This window comes from Rhineura floridana, chromosome 6 (genome assembly GCF_030035675.1).
Source record: "Rhineura floridana isolate rRhiFlo1 chromosome 6, rRhiFlo1.hap2, whole genome shotgun sequence".
NCBI classification, from domain to species: Eukaryota; Metazoa; Chordata; class Lepidosauria; order Squamata; family Rhineuridae; genus Rhineura; species Rhineura floridana.
In genome coordinates this window covers 14,785,946-14,804,960 of record NC_084485.1, presented here as the reverse complement: position 1 = coordinate 14,804,960, position 19,015 = coordinate 14,785,946, and the positions used below count along the sequence as shown (strand labels likewise).

General features: G+C 45.6%; 1 protein-coding gene across 1 annotated transcript in view; it reads right to left on the bottom strand.

Moving 5' to 3' along the window:
• The window catches only part of GATA5 (GATA binding protein 5), a 45,311-nt gene extending 44,768 nt beyond the window's left edge, over positions 1–543 (bottom strand). Inside the window, exon 1 of the mRNA XM_061631066.1 lies at positions 462–543. The gene's annotated coding sequence lies outside the window, so the exon portion shown is untranslated. The remainder of the gene's footprint in view (positions 1–461) is intronic.
• Positions 544–19,015: the final 18,472 nt, after the last annotated feature.

Here is a 19,015-nt window from a genome sequence, read left to right as displayed (position 1 = left end):
GCCCATCTGCGTATGTATCTATCAATCGATCAATCTATCCATCCACACACATACCGCCTCCGCTTGAATTAAATTAAACTCGAATTAAAGTGTAAACCGGTTTTAAATTTAATTGTGTTAGTGACTTCCCCCCAGAAAAACAAATATAAAATTCCTCAGCAGCGAAAAGTTTTGACTGAAGTAAAAAGGTTTTTGACCCCTTCGAGTTTTAGGCTCATAGTTTTACATTTTCCAATGTTCGATCAGCGAGTAAAAACTTTCCCCCCTCCTTGCCTTGAGAGTGTTTTTTTTAAAACGCCTTAAAAAGAGGAGAGAAAAGGAAAAGCCCGTTTTCTCTTTCGCCCCTTCAGAAAACTGCCGCCTTTACGCTTATACCTGAACTTGGAATTCTAGGATTTCTTGAAACTGACTAAACCCTTTGCAGCTCTTCGCCTTGTCTGTGAACAGAGCTTGTCAATTACCTTGTCAATTTCAAGGAACTATTTTCCCCTAACGTGGTGGAATATTATCTCCTTTCCCCACCGCGGAACTGGAACCGACTGGAGCCGAAATTAGGAGAGGAGGGGACGCTTCTTTTCCTTAGACGTCAAGGGCGGGCGGGGGAGAGATGGATTCTTCTCCCTTTGCAGGAACAAGGTGGGCTTTTTTTAAAAAAAGTAAGCGTTCCTGACACAAGAGAATTAAACGGAATAGCGCTTTCTCAAAACGATTTGGCCCACATTGACTTCAGCGGAACAAGCGCCCTATGTCGTGACTCCGGCGCAACTGGGTCGAAAGGTGTGGGGAAGACCTTTTTAAAAAGGCGAATCTAGTTATTGGCTGAAAGCGAATTCGGGGCCAGATTCGGTTGCGCTTCGAAACTACCCAGCCAATTGTGTCACCATCTAATATTACACTATAGTTTGATAAATTTCCCATTAAGTTCTTCATATTTTCCTTCCTAACTGAAAGAGGTTTTAAGACTGCTGATTCTATATACCTTTATGCGGACCTAAATCTTATTAGATTAAATGGAGTTTACTCCGAAATGATCGTGTTTAAAGGGTGCAGCCGTAGCGACCCAGCCCTCACTACGTTTACTCGAAAGTAAATGATTTCAAAGGGATTGTCGCACATACTTAGAAGCAAGTCCCCTTAATTCGGAATAAAAGCTCAGAGGTAAGATCAGAGTGTCTTCTTTACTCCGGAATAAACAAGGAAGTTGAGGATGCCATTAGGAAAACTTAGACTGGATTTCGCTGTATTTCCCAATACATTTACAGGCCCTGGCTGGATCTCAGGGTTCTAGTGAAAACAAACGGAGATACCACAAGCCTGAAGTCTGCCTATCTTTGACTTACATTGCATTAAACAACATCAAAGCCTCGCTGATTTCAGTCCCAGTTGAGGGTTCGAATGACGTCAGGACTGAGGAGTCCTCAGGAAAATGGTTGTAGGTTGTCCCCTGAGCAGGCCCTCAATCCCGACCTGTTCTTTCTTACGTGGCCTAAATGTAAACACCTGTTGCTTCATGACAATTTTTAGAACGGGGTGCCGGGAAGAAGTGACAGGACGAGCAATAGTGTTGTGCCACGCGAGTTTCCTTGGACTTCCCAAGCAACAGTCACTCGCGAATCTCTTGCAGAACAATTGGTTTCCGCAGAAGGTCCCAAGTTGAATCCCCGGCATCTCCAGGTAGGGCTGGAGAAGGTTCTCTGCCTGAAAGCCTGGAGAGCCACTGACAGTCAGTGTCGACAATATTGAGCTAGACCTACCAATAATGTGACTAAGCTAAGGCAGCATTCCCCGTCCTTATGTTCCAAAAATGACCCCCGCCTCATTTGCTTAAAGGCAAAGTGATTTGGATGTGATTGGAAAGGGGGTCAGGAAAAATGTACAATTCTTCTTAAGCAGACCCTGCCCCCCTCCCTCAGCCCAGTTCCGACTGACCTGAACGGAATTACTCAGGATTTCATTGGATGTGGAGTATCCTTTACAAAAGCAACTTCGCATTTTAAAGAAAAGATTTGCCAACAAAAGTTGGCTCTGGAGTCCAAGGTAACTCATTTTCATCCAGCTGTGACTCCTTCCCGTAAGCTCAGGGCCTTTGAACTGAGGTGGTTTCATTGATCTCAGGGGTTGAAGGAGCAGGGGATCGCCCTAAATCGAAGTGACTCCGGTTTAAGTAGTTTGTGGATCGGGCTGTTGCTTCTCCTGAGCATCAAGCGATATCGATAAAAATCCCTTTCCACCCTGGATTTCAAAGGCTCGTCCCAATCAGAAAGATGCACTGACGTTTTCTTCTGGACTCCTTGGCTGCAGAGCAAATTAAGGAACCGAGGGCTTCTCAAATGTTCGGGGAGAAAGAAAGCGAGGTCTCTATCACAGCAGATCAAATCCAGCTAAAAGAAGGAAATAAGGGAGAAGCGAAACGATTGCCCATCTGCCTACCCCTGAACAGACGCTCTCTGCTATGAACCGCTGCGTGTCGGGCAGAGATTCAACAGGTGCGGCCTCTGTCTAGGCAGAAATGCAGTCATGCCTGTGGTAAGGCTACCTGACATAAAACAGTTGTTTAAAACAGCAGCCTTCCTTTTAGGACTGGAAAAGGAGGCAGCTAGCTAAGGTTAATTTTGCAGTTGTGAACACAAATATTACACTTCTGCCACCACCCTGGCAAAACAGTTGCAAGATTTGAAGGCATCCAGCAACTCTACGTTGATGTCCCATACCCCATAACGTAGTTGGAGACGGTTGTCCGTTGGTACCGTTTGCGTCTTCATTCTTCCAGATTTCTAGTGCATTTTATTGTTAAGAGTATTAGAATCCGCCTTGTAAGTCTGTCGCGATGGATAGGCGAGATTTGGCGCAACTCTCAGTGTATTCAATGGGGCTGACCTTAATGAGCATAGGATTGCAGCCTAGCTATCCTCTCCGGCTGGGTTAGGCTGCTGCAGTCTTCGACATACTTACCTGGGAGCAAGTCCCATTGCACTCAGTAGGCTCACTTCTGAGTAGACCTGCCAAGAATCGGATTTAAACCTGCCTAAAACCAGACTGAACACTTGTCAGGATCATTCAGACCATGGTATTCTCGATCTCTATGCATGGATGTGAAAGTTGGACAGTGAAAAAAGCTGATAAGAGAAAACCAACTCATTTGAAATGTGGTGTTGGAGGAGAGCTTTGCGCATACCATGGACTGTGAAAAAGACGAATATTTGGGTGTTAGAACAAATTAAACCAGAACTATCATTAGAAGCTAAAATGATGAAACTGAGGTTATCATACTTCGGACACATCATGAGAAGACCTGATTCACTAGAAAAGACAATAATGCTGGGAAAAACAGAAGGGAGCAGAAAAAGAGGAAGGCCAAACAAGAGATGGATTGATTCCGTCAAGGAAGCCACAGACCTGAACTTACAAGATCTGAACAGGGAGGTTCACGACAGATGCTCTTGGAGGTTGCAGATTCATAGGGTCGCCATAAGTCGTAATCGACTTGATAGCAGATAACGACAAACAGCAATAAAACTAGACTCTTTGTCTTAATGGAATAAAGAAATATACGGCTCTGAACAGGCATTACGATAGGGAACACATCAGTAAATGAGAACATCCCAAGATCCTTTTCCTCCGTATCTTCTCTTCCCAAAGACCAGAAATGATTAACCATTCATTCCTTCAACTCTCAGCCATTCCTAATTTCTCTTCCTTCTCTCTTTAACTTCAAAAAAAAAAAAAAAAACTTCTTTCCCGCAGTCAGGTTACTCACAGAAATAAAACTTCCAGCGACAAACAAATGATCAAAATAAAAACTGAGGATCACGAGAGTCCCCCTTTTGGCTGGTCTGCGTTTTCCTGCACGCTTGCTTCCGAGTAAGCCCAATCGAACCCCCTGAGACTTCCGTGAGCACGCATGAGGCTTGGGCTGAGCGTGCAGGACTTCACGGCTGTTTTATCATCATTTTATTAAACTTTTATTAAACTGCTCTTAGCTTATTGCCTTTTTGTTGGTTGACAAATTGGCCTTTCCGAACAACAGCAACCCCTTAGCGAAGAAGACGACTTACAGGGGGGCGGGGGAGGGGAGAGGAGAGACTAGATCGGGGTCTCCTGGTAGATCTCGGGATGATTTGTAGGAGAACTGCGAGGATTTCTGACGCCCGTTTAACAAGACCCCCAACAAAATGATCCCCCCCCCGGCCGAAATTATGCTGCTGAAACGAAAGTTTGGAGTGGACAGGACTGGATGTTTGTGTAGAAGGACTAGTTCTTGAACTCAGAGAGAATTCCTGGGCCTAGAATTCCCAGATTCCCAGTGTGTGGCTTTTGCCCCAGGCTCTGACTGGTACATCATGAGTTTCTAGAACAACTCTAATTTCTATAATCGATTAGACTACTGTAATGCGCTCTACGTGGGGTTACCCTTGAAGACGGTCCGGAAATTGCAGCTGGTACAGAATGCGGCGGCACGCTTAATAAAGCAAAGCCGTCGCCGGGATCATGTCACCCCAGTGTTGATGGAGCTACACTGGTTGCCAGTTGTATACCGGGCCCAATTCAAGGTGTTGGTATTAACCTTTGAAACCCTAAACGGTTTTGGCCCAGTTTATCTGAAGGAACGCCTCCAGTATCACCAAATATGCCGCCAAACAAGATCGGCCTCACAAGACCTTCTCTTGGTCCCACCGGTGAAAACAGCTAGGCTGGTGCGGACCAGAGAGAGGGCCTTCTCGGTCGTGGCCCCCACCCTCTGGAACTTGCTTCCTTTTGACCTTTGACATGCCTCCTCCCTGATGGCTTTTCGTCGAGCCTTAAAGACCTTGTTATTCAGGTAGGCCTATGGGATTTCTGGGGTGGGTTAGGCTATTATGTTGTATTACTAACGGGTGGTTTAGATGTATTGTTGTTTAATATGGTGACTGTTGTATGAATATGTTTTAAATTGTATTTTATATTGTGTAAGTCGCCCAGAGTGTCTGTTACGTCAGACAGATGGGCGACTAACAAATAAAATTTTATTATTATTATTATAACTGAACGTCGATTTCCACAAGCTGGTAGCCTCCCCATTTTTAGCGGATATTACATTACTGTAAAAAAAAAAGTCTTCAAAGCACGAAAGAAGCAGTTTACAATCGAAGACAATAACAGCAACATAGCAGACACAACAAACGGCTTGCTGCCTTGTAATGTTTATGGAGAAATGTTTGCATAGAAAAGGAGCCAATAATGGCCCAGAGGAGACGAATCCCTAAGTGCTTCGTTGCTAATCTATCTAGTCAGTTTGCCCCTCTGCAAAATGGGAAGAGACCTCCAGCCTGCGACGTCAGACACGTTTCATCCCTAGATTTGCAGCGCTGTTGAACTCGGGATCAGTTTCCACTGAGTTCAATGAGATTTACTGCCAGGTAAGTGTGCAAGATAGGATTCCTGCACCACCCACATACAGTGGGTACTAGGGGGTCATCAGTAGTGGAGTGGCAAATTCAGAAGTGCAGGGTCCCTTCCTGTTAGTCACAGCCATGCTCCCTCCCACCTTTTTGCTGCTGGGTTGAGAATGAGATCCTTGTTAATGCATCCTCCCTCAACAGCAGACATCTCTAGGAGCCAATAAGCATAAAAAGGGAGAGTGTTAGCTACTTAGAAGAAACTTCTCAGTTGCTGACTCACCTCCTTTCACTCTGATTGGCTCCAATCAGCAGGAAAGGACAAGGAAGCATGTTAGAAGACTCTTCTCAGTGGCTAACACACTTCCCTTTCATGCTGACTGACTTGTAGGATGCCGGAGACATTGGGACCCTGCTGGGACCCTGCTCCCCAAAAAGTAAGGGGTCTAAGAGTTAAGCATGAAGTATGTCCCCTTCTTCTTTGGAGGTACTAATGTTGTCACAAGTCCTGCGATTCGCCCACCAACCCCCTGTGGCGATGAGGACGCTGGGAAACAAAGTTTAACTCCCACAGAAATCCCATTGAGTTCAATGGATTTAATCCCAGATTGAGGGTGTATGACGGGGTTGCAGCTCCAGACGTGTTTTGTTAATGTTGGTCAATTAACTCAATCAGAGAAAGACCATAAAGGAAGGTCAAGCTGTTGTCCTCCGCCCTTTTCGAAACATTTCAGAATTAAGATCGAAAACAAGGTTTTCAATAAAAATAGAGGGAGAGGAACAAGGATCGGGATGGATGGCCCCCGTGAACTACTGTCGTGGTAAATTCTGACGCGCAGGCGCTCTTCATGACAACCCCCCAGAGCCAAGCCACTTCTAAGACTACAGGACAAAAATGAACTTCTGGACAACGCAGATTTTATATGGCTTCAAGAACTAACCGGATTTTCTTTTTCTCACCCCACCCTCGGTTTTACTGAACTGCCAGCCTGACGAAGAGTTCTGTTGGAGACAAAAGCTTGCTCGCTATTTTGTGACATTTTGGTTGGCCATAATTAAACGGTTTCAGGTGTTTCCCCCAAAATAAAAGTGGCGGTTTCACCCTTAGCCATACATGCTGATGTAAACTGCCTCTTCCTCTCCTTAGTGTATTTGGCGGGTCTCCCTCTTAGAAAACCTCATTCAGTTTGGCAACCAGCGCCTCAGGAAACAATACCATCGTCCCGGCTGTGAATAAGTGGAGGCGCTTCCTCCTTGCCCCTCCCGGCTCCGCTACACCACTGGCGCCTTGCCCGACGGCACCCAGAACTGCCAGTTAAACCCAATCCGCTTTAAGCCTGCGATCTAATACACACATACCTGGCAGGAAGACTTTGAGTAGGATTGCTTTCTTAAATGGTCTCCTGGGCGTTTTAGGAACGCGGGAAGCTGCCTTGTCCTGACCATTGCTCCATTTAGTTTATTGTCTACACTGACTGGCAGCAGCTGTCCAGGGTTTCAGGCAAGGGACATCCCCAGTCCTACTTAGAGTTGCCGGGGACTGATCCTGAGCTATGGGCCTTCCCACGGCTGTGACCAGACATCTGGGTTCTAACCTTAGTTTCTTTTTCATCATCATTTGGAATCGCCGTCAGGAAAGCGAACAACTTTGGCAGGCAACACTCCACAGATGGCTTCGATCCTAAAGGCTTGCCTTTGCGATCAATGGGATGTATTGCAGAGTAGACATGCATGGATAAGAGCGGGCATCTTCGGGATCGCCTGTGCCGCGCGTCCTAGGGGATTCTAGAGATCCCTTTGCAAGCGCCCGAAATAGGTCCCCCTTTGCTTAATCAGGTCTTTCCAACGTATTTCCTACACACCAGACCTAATCGCGTTTTTATTTATTTAGAATATTTGCATACCGCCTACTACCTCAGTCTCCAGGCCACCTACAACAATTTTAACAACCCAAATATTAAAATCACCATACAGAATAAAATACAGCAGATGACCCAGGCAGCGTTAAAACGTATTATTTATTTAGACATATTATTTGTTTAGAACATGTAAGTCCTCTTCAGACGTTACTTAACAGGTAAGGAGAGTGCGCCCGGAAGCCCTAACTCGTGCCGCAGCGCAAACGTCTGAAGGGAGACCTCCGTTCGCATCTCGAGGCTTTCAGAAGATCAATGTTTCTGACAAGACTAAACTGGTCCACCCTGTAGCTATAAGGGCTGACGCAAACGTCTGAAGGTAGGGAGCCTTTTGGTACAGGTTTCCACGCGATTTGGAATCCACTGTGTGTGGAAGCCCGTACAGGCGAAGGCACCGCCCCTTCAGATGTTTGCGCTGTACAGGGTGGAAGAGGAGGGGCTATTAGGTGTGGTCCTGCTCAGCGGGTACTCTTTTTAACTGCAAAGTGTAAGAGCTGAAGGCGATTTCAGTTGCAAGTTCAACCAATCTATCCGTCTAGGAGGAAAAAATACTCAAAAGTTGATCCCATTAGTTTCAAAGAGACTCCACCACACCATACATATGAAACATATTTAAAGCACATGGCTTCCGAAAAGGATCCTGGGAACTCTAGGTTGTCAAGGGGCTGGGAGTTGTAGCTCTGTGAGGGGTAAGCGACAGTTCCCAGGATTCTTTGGGGGAAGTCATGTGCTTTAAATATATGGTGTGGATGTGAGCTAATTTCCAAGGCAATATGCTGAGAATTGCACCTAACTTTGGAAAGCAGCTCACTGAGATCAATAGGAATTACTTTTCAGGGAATAACAACTCAGGTTGGTGTTAAATGAGGCGTCTAATGCTGATTCCTGTGGAAGAGCCTTTTCTGTGGTGGCTCCACTTCTGTGGAATGATCTTTCCACTAAGGTGCTTCTTGTTCTGACTTTGAATTCTTTCAGAGTGCCAGGTAAAGACTCACCTTTTCTTCAGGGGCTTTTAGTGGCTGATGCATTAAGTCATTTTATGATGTTTTTAATTATGCTATTTATGTAATATTTTGATGGTTTTGTTTATTATGTATTCTGTTCTCATATCACCTTATTATTTTGTAAACTGCCCTTTGACCATTTTTGGTGAAGAGCAGTATAGAAATCTCTTAATAATAAACAAGGGTGGGATAAAGCCTCAAAAATTTTAATGTGGGCTGCCTAGTCTATGTTATGCTAGCATTTTAACCTTCATGCAGGGGTGCTTAAACAGTTAATCATAAAAGGCTTCACCCCCTGCCAGAGCTTTGCAAAGTGTAGTTATGGACTAGGTAAGGGGCTGGAATAAGGGCTGTTGTGAGTCTGGAACTTGCATCATCCTCTGTGTATTATTTACTCAGAAGGAATTTTTGGGTAAGTGTGCCCAGGATTGCAGCCTGTCCATAAATTAATCCAGATTAAGTTAAAATGGATCCAAGGCATTCTGTTTTATAACTGTGATTATAATAGAGCCATTCTGGTGTATAGTGGTTAGTGTGTTGGACTAGGACCTGACAGACCAGGGTTTGAATCCCCATTCATCCATGAACTCACTGGGTGACCTTGGGCCAGTCACTGTCTCTTAGCCTAACCTACCTCACAGGACTGTTGTGGGGATTAAATGTATGCCACCTTGAGATCCTTGGGAAAAGGTGGGATATAAATGCAAGCAATAAAATAAACAACTAGTGCGATATTGGGGGGGTTCAGAAAGAGGTGCACTGGTTATTACTACTGGAATACTGTGCACCATTAATGTCATTTTCAAATGAAATCTGGATGCAAAATCCAAAGTTCTCTTTAGCAAGGAACAGAAGAGCACTGCTAGATCAGACCAATGGCAGCTAGATCCCTTTTGGTGCTGGCAAGCAGGCCGTGAAGGCAGCAGTCCTCACTAGTATTCAGCTGTAGACTGCTTCTGTATATGGAGGCTTGATTTAGCTGTCATAGCTGATAGGCACCACTAGACCTATCCTCCACGAATTTCTCTAATCTATTTTTAAAGGCATCCTTGTGGGAGCAAATTCCATATATTTAATAAAACTAGAAATCCAGTTCATTACTGGGAATGCCTTGCAATTGTAAAGGCAGCCATCACTTCACAGATGATCACTTCACAGGTCCTTCTGCCACACACCACCTCAGCCTTCAGCTCTTGCATTTTGAATGGAATCATTTCACACCTCAATCGTGTACAGAATCAAGTGACAGATAACATATATGTGTACAAACCCAGCTGAAACCTGCCATTATGTCACGTTCCAATTGACTGAAACAGGATTCTCTTTTGGACTCTCTTGTCGGAAGCAGTAGTGGAGTGGCAGATGCAGAAGTGCAGGGTCCGTTCATGTTAGTCATAGCCATACTCCCTTTTTTTGCTGCTTGGTTGAGAATCAGATCCTTGTTAATGTCTTCTCCCTCAACAACAGATATTCCTAGGAGCCAATAAGCATGTAAGGGGAGAGTGTAGCTGCTGAGAAGAATCTTCTGAATGGCTGACTCACCTCCTTTCACTCTGATTGGCTCCAATCAGCAGGAAAGGACAAGGAAGCATGTTAGAAGACTCTTCTCAGTGGCTAACACACTCCCCTTTCATGCTGATTGTCTCATAGGACACAGGAGATGTAGGAGACATTGGGACCCTGCTTCCAAAAAAGTAAAGGGTCTAGGACCCCCCCTGAGACCCAGGATGACTACACCCCTGGTCGGAAGGTGATCCACACTTTTGACATTGTTAAGCAGCCCTGTTGCTTTTAATAAAGTTACTCTAGAGCAGGGGTTCATGGAATTGTACAATCATAGAATCATAGAGTTGGAAGGGGCCATCGAGTCGAACCTCCTGCTCCGTGCAGGAATCCAAATTTAAGCATACCCAACAGGTTCAACTGCCTCTTGAATGCCTCCAGTGCTGCAGAGCCCACCGCCTCCTGAAGTCATTGGTTCCATTGTCCTATCGCTCTAACAGTTAGGAAGTTTTTACTGGTGTTCAGTTGACATCTGGCTTCCTGTAACTTGAGCCCATTCCTTGTCCTGTACTGTGGGATGACTGAGAAGAGATCCTGGCCCTCCTCTGTGTGGCAACCTTTCAAGTACTTGAAGAGCGCTATTGTATCTCCTCTTCTCAAAGCTAGACATGTCCAGTTCTTTCTTCCATACATATACACCAATCACAAAAAGGATTTATACCCATTTTCCTGGAATTTTTACACCCATTCTTCTTTCACTTGTATCTTACCCCTCCCTTGACCTCCCCACCCCCGCCAGTTTCTTTCATCCCTCCTTCCTGGTCCTTTTGCATATACTACTTCTCCTCCTCTAACACATTTTGTCTCTTATCTCCTTCCTTTCTATTCCCTGTTTGCTTATTTATTCATTTTACTAACCTTTTGTCTCGTTTTCTGATTTCCTTCTACACCTCCTCTGGCTCTTTCTTCTTAGAGAAGGGAGAGCTTTCTTTCTTTCTTTCTTTCTTTCTTTCTTTCTTTCTTTCTTTCTTTCTTTCTTTCTTTCTTTCTTTCTTTCTTTCTTTCTTTCTTTCCCCCTTCCCCTCCCCCTCCCCGCTACTTCCCTTCCTTCCAGGCACTTTTACTCAGCATGCAAGGAGTTGCTGGTGCTGTCATCAGTCCAACCAATCGGTATGGCATGGCTAGGGGGGGGGGATGGCAAACAGGGTAGGCTTGAAAGCATCCCAAGGCCCACTGGAGGATCCCAAACCACAGCTTGAGAAACACTCCTCAAGGATAAGGAACTTCTGGCTGGTAGACCAAACTTGGCTCATCAGGCTTCACCGTTTTAGTGAACCCATTTTGAGCAAGTCATGCCCACCTGCTGTACATCTGACCTCATACATGATGCCAGGTATGGGGCAGGTAAATGCGGGACTTGGCTGAAGGGGGTGTTTCAGGCACTGCCAATTGATAGCCCTTGCAAAAACCCCTTGCACAGCTTCAGAAGCACCTGACAGCCAGCTTTTGAAGGGGTTTGCATTAAATCAGCTGCTAAAACAAAGGAAAAAGCCTTGTTTTATCCATGTCTTGTGGCCTGTGAGGTGCTTTGAAGTCCTGACTTTGGGAGTTCAAAGCATGAAATCACCTGGTGTAATTTTGACATTGGGTGATTGACAGGTGGTGAGGTTGCTCACCTATTAAATTTGTCTTGCAAGGCAGATCCTGATGATCTGTTCCACGGAGCTGGAAAAGTTCCTCACCCACGCTCTAGAGCAAGTAGACTCTGGATTGTAACCTCTCCCACTTCTTAAATCCACTGATTTCAGTAGTCTTCCTGGAAAAAAACAAAATCTCTCCCCCTGTACACTGTGATATCTGGTTCTCTGCATCTTCATCCCCCCCCAAGAATTCTGCTACAGCAGGGCATGGGTCATACAGAGCAGTTCCTTTGCCATTCACTGAAACCGTGTTGCATTCACAGTTTCTTCTACCATGGACTATATGGTGAGTAGACTTTAATTTGTTTGTAATGGGCAGGCTGGTAAGATTTTTGCTAGGCTAGTAACTTGTGTAAATGCTTTGGCTGCTTTGCTACTGGTAGAGAGGCTTTGGATGTTGTTTGTCCAAGCAGCGCTAGGATAATGGTGTTTGTGATTTTCTCAGAGTTGATGCCCCAAGGGTCATATTCTATGGCACGAGTGCGGAATCTGTAACCCTTGGCCTGATTTCATGTGAGAGGGAGAGAAAGATGGCAAGAGGGGGACATGGGGGGGAAAACCCAAAATGGATGGAACATTTTAATCAGTAATTCATTAATCACTTCTGACCTCTGGCAACAATAATCTGTCCTTACTGAGCAGGGAAGAAGAGAGAGAGAGAGAAGGGTGTGGAAGGACCAGGGAAAAGGAGTGGCCGACTTCCATTCTGGCTCTGGTCCCACCTCCTGCTGGCTTTGGTCTTACCCAATGCCAGCAAGCTGCCCCTGTCCTGGCAGATTACTCCCAAGGGATTGTGGTCCTGGGCAGGAACTCCTCCCCAAGGTTTCCCCACCCTTGCTCTATGGGCACAATTGATCTGGAAATGTTTACTGAGAGGAGAGCTTTGCAAGAGCATGCCATGGCATCAGGCGGAGGTGGTTTTTGTGGGTAGGATCTGGCCGGGAGGCTCTGGTGGCCTGGCATGTGGTGGCACGCCTTCAGGCAATGACAGGAGGGGGAGGGTCAAGGCACCCTCCCTCAGGAACAGGGCAGGGTTTTTTTTAAAAACTGATCTTCAAACACAGCCTGTCACACAAACACACAAATACTGCAGAAGAGCAGATGCTCAGATTTAGGTGAGAAAATAAGACTCTGCATTACATAAAGGAGAGGCTTCTAGAACACAGCAAATTGGTGGGGAGAGAAGGGGTGCAGTTGTCCAGGGTCTTGGGTGTCTTAGACCTCTTACCTTTTTGGGAGCAGGGTCCCTATGTCTCCAGTGTCATATGAGCCAATAAGCATAAAAGGGGAGTATGTTAGCTGCTGAGAAGAGTCTTCTAACATGCTTCCTTGTCCTTTCCTGCTGATTGGAGCCAATCAGAGTGAAAGGAGGTGAGTTAGCCACCGAGAAGACTCTTCTCGATAGCTAACACTCTCCCTTTTCATGCTTATTGGCTCCTAGGGATGTCTGTTGTTGAGGGAGAAGGCATTAACAAGGATCTCATTCTCAACCCAACAGCAAAAGAGGTGGGAGGGGGTATGGCTGTGACTAACATGAAGGGACCCTGCACTTCTGAATTTGCCACTGCACTACTGGGGAAGAGGTCTTGAAATGAGTGTTTCCTGGGAGGGCACTGAGAGAGGGTTGATTCTAGGGATTCCCCCTCCTTAGGCTAGTTTTCTTGCATATAGCCAGAGAAAGGACCGTAATTATCCTAAAATCATTTTCCAGCGCACTGTCAGAAATATTCCCAGCGCTAGGTATTAATAATTTACAGCTGGGCTGAATGCAAAGTTTGGGGGGGGGTTCGGCGGAGGGGACAGCAGATTTAGGAGGGTTGAGCTGTCCAGGTAAGCTTTCTTCCAGGACCCTGGGACAGACAGAGCGGCGCCCTTTAGACGCCCCCCTCCCCTCCCCACGCGTTTCCCTTTTGATTTGTAGACCTTTTGCCCGAACAAAGAAACGTTGCGTTCTTAGCAGAGGTTGAAGTCGGAATCCAGGACTTTCGAGAAAAGCAGCGATCTGGAGCTGCCTGGTTTTACCAGGGGTGTAGTGGGGTGGAACTGAATTAAACTACCTTCTACAAGGCCAACAAGGGCGGAGGGGCGGATAGAAGACTGAGTTAAAAGGAGTCCTGGGTTCGAATCCTGTCTTTTCTATAGACACAGAACCTGGCACTTGGGAAACGCACTCCTTCCTAAATCCCCCACCACATCCGCAAAATGGGAATAGTAGACTTTAACGCAAGGGGTCAGTCCCAAACCTGCTTTCACAAGGGCTGAGCATTTAAAATAGAAGCCTCTGAACATGTCTCCTAGGGCTGGTGCTCTGTTGAGAATCGGAGACTCCGTGAGCCAGTGGTTAGGGTTTAAGGGCTTAGCACAGCCGCCGGCTCCTGGGTTGGGGGTGCTGCTCAGACAAACGATTATTTTCTCTGCCCCCCTCTCCTCCATAGTGGCCTACCTTGCGGGTTTGTTGTAAGGATTGCAGAGGTTACCTGTGCCAAACGCTCCAGCCACTTCGCATTGCAATCTTGCTAGCTCTAGCGAGTAAGTCCCATTGAACTCTGAGAGACTCCCTTCTGAGTAAACTTGCACGGGATCGCGTTGAAAAAAAAATCCCCAAGGGCGCCGATCCAGCCAAAGCTAAGCCCTTCTTAGGCTGCAGCCATAGGCACACTTCCTTTGGAGGGAGGAAGCCCCATTGGACTCAGGACTTACTTCCGAGTAAACGCACCGAGGATCGGGTCCTAATGATTTCAAGGGGGGGATTCAAGAAGGATCGGGACGCTTCCGCGGGGGGGGGGACCAATAGCCTGTAAGCTTCCAAGTGCAGAATTTGGGGTCCAATGTACTCTAAGTGGCGCTAGTATTTGGCACAGCTCCCCTTCCCACCCCCGGCGCCCCACAAGTCAGGGGCGCGTCACTCTTGCGCGCCTCGCAGGCTCTTTTTCAACTCACCGCGATGCAACCGAATTCAAAGTACAGCAGTACATAAGAACATAAAAAAATTTAACCTTTGGCACCCCACACGTTAATGCCCCCAAACAGCTTATGCCGGGGAAAAGCTGGGATGTTCACAAGAGACCTCCCCCCCTCCAAGCTTTTCCGGCGAAGTAAGCAATAGTCACAGGGAGAGAGCAAGGTACAGGCATTAGTATATCTATTCTGTAAAGACATATTTGAGGTAAGAAGGCTTAGAGAAAAGCATTGTTTTGTGGAGCTGTAAGAAGCGTCGCAGTATACCTCTTATTTATTTCACAACATTTATATACCGCTTGATTGTAATAAAACCTGTAAGCGTTTCACAAAAAAAACCACACATTAAAATTGTCAGCTAAAGACGGGTATTTAAAAACTATTCAAAAGATAATAAAAATCAACAGTAAGGGATAAAAAGAAATTAAACCACATGTCAGCATGCTACATGTCCGGATGGGGTTGCCTAAACAAAAATGTTTTAAGCAGCAGATGAAAAGGCTACGGAGGAGGCGCCTGCCTGACCTTAACAACCGGCTTACACAGAATCACGCCACTAGCCGTCACATCCGCACCATACATTTAAAGTGTGTGCTTTCCCCCAAAGCATCCTGGCAATTGTAGTTTACCTTTTCCAGAGCTGCCATTCCCAGCATCCTTAACAAACCACAGTTCCCAGGATCCTTTGCTGGAAGCCCTGTGTGCTTTGAACGCATGGTAATGACTGATTGGCGATGGTGCTCCAAGGTTTCAAACGGGTCTTTTGCAGCTCTCCCAAAAAATGTCTGTCTGGGATCGACCCTAGGACCGTTTGCCTGCAAAGTATGTGCTCTACCATTGAGCTGAGGCCCTTCTACAGATACACGCATACATGTGTATATTAATTAGGTCATTCATATACCACCCTTTGTGCAAGCCACAGGGTCGTTTACAATGCCAGATAGATAAAATAGACAAAGAGATATCACAATCCTTAAATACACATGACAAATCACTACAGAACAGTTACTAACAGCAGCGACTGCAACAGCCAGGTCTCTCCTCTTCCAAATGCCTGCATAAAAGATGTATCTTAACTAACCGCCTAAAATGATGAAGAAATGGGGCCAGGCACACCACAGTAGGGAGAGAAGTCCACACGGGGAACTACCACTGAAAAGGCCCTTTCCCAGGTCCCCACACCACACCTCTCATACTGAAGAGGGACCACTAGCAGGACCTTAACTTCTGACCTGGGAGCAAGGGTGGGTTGATATGAAATAGCTAAATATTAGGTGTATATGTGTGAGCAAAAATGCACATGTATTTAAATGCACACATGTGCTTTCCACAGCTCCACAAAGGATACATTTTTTCTGTACGAGATAGAAAAAGACCAAAGCAAAGTGAGGTGCTTAAGAAGGCACCTACCTGAGTCAACAAAAACCCCTACTTTCCATGTCCTTTATTTCTGGAAGTCCAGGGTAGTCTATACTAGTTACACAGTGGGTAATGCACTTAAGAAGTAGTCTCCCTGATCATTCTTATTGTTTATATTTATTTATTCCATTCTAATGCCTCCCTCCTCCAAACAGCTCGATTTCCCTTCCTGCTTTATCATCACAACAACCCTGTAAGGTAGGGTTAAATCAAGAGACAGCAACTGACTCAAGGTCATCTAGACTTTGTGGCTGAGTAGGGAACCTAGGACCCCTGCTCTAATGGGACATAAATTATGGACGTTTATATTTTAATGCTTGCATAAATAGAAGCCTATTTATGCATGAAATATAGGGATTGTTAATAGTAAATAAAACCTTCATTCTTCCAGGACCTTGTCCATGTACAAACCACTCCACGCACCTTATCTGCTGATAATGTAATTTCCATGCTCTGAGCAATTCAAACAAGCTATATTAGTGCCAGAAAGTATTTTAATGCCCCCACCCCAGAAATTCTTCGACCATGCTCAGCTCCAACCAAAAATCGATCCCTTAGATTCTTGATCATTTCCTTGCCTCCACAGATCCTTCCACTCTGGCCTCAAAGCACTACACGTTCTGCCTACGTATGAGCTGGGATACAGCCTCTACTGGTGGCAAACTGGAAGAACATAAGAAGAGCCTGCTAGATCAGGCCAATGGTCCATCTAGTCCAGCATCCTGTTCTCACAGTGGCCAACCAGATGCCCATGAGAAGCTTGCAAGCAGGACCTGAGTGCAAGAGCACTCTCCCCTCCTGAAGTTTTCAGCGAAAGGTATTCAGAAGCATACTGCCTCTGACAGTGGAGGTAGACCATAGTTATCAGGGTTAGCAGCCATTGATGTTGTTGGGCTCCAACTTTCATCAGCCCCAGTTACGGGGGTGAAGTCATCTGAGTGTGTGTGTGTGGGTCATAGACACCTTACTTTTTGGGGAACAGGGTCCCAGACAAGTCCCTATATAGGAGCCAATCATCATGAAAGGGGAGCATGTTAGCCACTGAGAAGAGTCCTTGTCCTTTTGCGTTGATTGGAGCCAATCAGAGCAAAAGGAGTTGAGTCAGCCCCTGGGAAGACTCTTCTCAATAGCTAACATACAGCTTTCCCCTTTCTTGCCGATTGGCTCGTAGGGACGTCTGTTATAGTGGAGTGTGGAGTCGGAGACAACACAGAGAGCAAGGCAGATGAGTGAAAGTGGAAAGTGGGGTGGCTGTGAAGGGGCGTGGTGTGGCTATCACGAAGGCACCCTGCACTTCTGAATCTACCACTACACGACTGCCCATTTAGCAGAGCCAATGGTCCAACAGCACCTGGAAGGCGAGCGGTTCCATATCCCTATACACAGATCCATTGCGCCGACCTTGTCGGCTTCACCTGCTATGCACGGAAGTCCGACAAGGGGGCTTCCCGCTGCATTACTTTGCATTACCGGGTGTGGTGGGGGGGGCTGCAAGGCTTTTGCCTTCCAAGGGGGAGACCCGATCACGATCATAAATCTCTGTAGATTTCTGACGCCTCTGCCACTGAGCATTCTACACTTTCCCGCATTTATTTCCCGGAGTTTTACTCTATTTAAATGGAAAAGATGCCCAGCGGAGCCACCTTTATTGAAATGTAACAGAACACACGTCTTTCTTGTGACCTTCCCCAGAGGCTTCTGACTGTCTGTGGTTGGAAACAAGATACTGGGTTAGAGGAGCCCTCGGTCGTTGAGCTAGTGATGCTCTTCATAGGTTCCTTAATGTGGCAAATTTTGCAAAAAATTACGTTTTGGGGAAAAAGCTGGCAAGGTCTAATAAAAGGGGGGAAATTGTCCATTCTCCCTCCTTCTATAACTGGAGCATCCAGAAATCCATCGCTGTCTTCCTTTCCAGGGTGCAGGACAAGGAGAATTCGACATTGGTGTTTCAAAAAAGGTGGCTAGGTCCAGCCAAATTATTAATTAATTAATTAATTACATTCTTATACCGCCCCATAGCCGACGCTCTCTGGGCGGTTTACAACAATTAATAACATTAAAAACAAATATACAAATATACAGATTTAAAAACACATTTTTAAAAAACAATTTAAAAACACATGCTAAAGCGAAGTTGTTTTAAACACTGCTTATTTCACACGGGAGAGATTTAATGGTACTCTTCCCATGGAAATTCTGGGAAATTCCTGACTGGGAAGTTAAGTCTCCTTAGCTTTAATGGGGACTACGCATTATTATTGTTATTGTTAAAACTTCTGTCCCTTTCTTCCTTCCAGAAGGATCCCCATTGAATGGGGGACAGGACTGCAGTCTTAAAAGTACTCCATTTTAGCTGGCTCCTGTTCTGCTTTTAAAAACCAAAACCAAAACCTGGGCAATCTTGCTAAAAGCTGAAACCCAGCTGCATAGCTGAACGTTCAGGCAGGACCTCAAACTCAAAGAGCAAATTCAAAATGCAAAAGCCTGATATCTCTTGATTTTTCTGTTGTTCTGTTCTATGCAGTTTGGAATTCTGGAAACTCGAGTGACAATTAGCTCTCCGTCCCTATTACTCCCTGTCGTGGCAGAACGGTGTGTATTTGGGTCTGTGCAGACTATTTTGTAACTGATATTCTACGAGTTCTGGATCACCCTTGCTCACACATCACACTGTTCTGTATGCAACTCATGTACATTAGTAGCTAGTAGTAGAGACTATGGTCTGTTGTAGAGTATATAGCTAGTATAGCTTTAACTACGCGGTTTACTGTGATGTTTAGAAGCCTGTAATATACATGCCCTGTTTACAACAGATATACATCAATGCATACTAGACTTTTTATGTCGACTACACAATGTGTGTGTATTTGGGTAATAATATGTAACTTGACAACATATGCAAATTGTAAATGCTTTTTTAAAAAACTCTTTTATGCTTTCTACAAATTTTTTTAAAATTGGGCTGTCTGTGTGTGATTTACTAACAATTTCCAGAGGGCAACTACTAACAATACATCTGTTAGTGTTTAGAGTGCCACACAGCTCATTTTTATGTGTTGGTTGTAACAGGCTCTCAGGACTACTCCTCTGGAAAATGTACAGAATGCAGGTCCTGATGTCTCAGATTCCCACTGACAAGT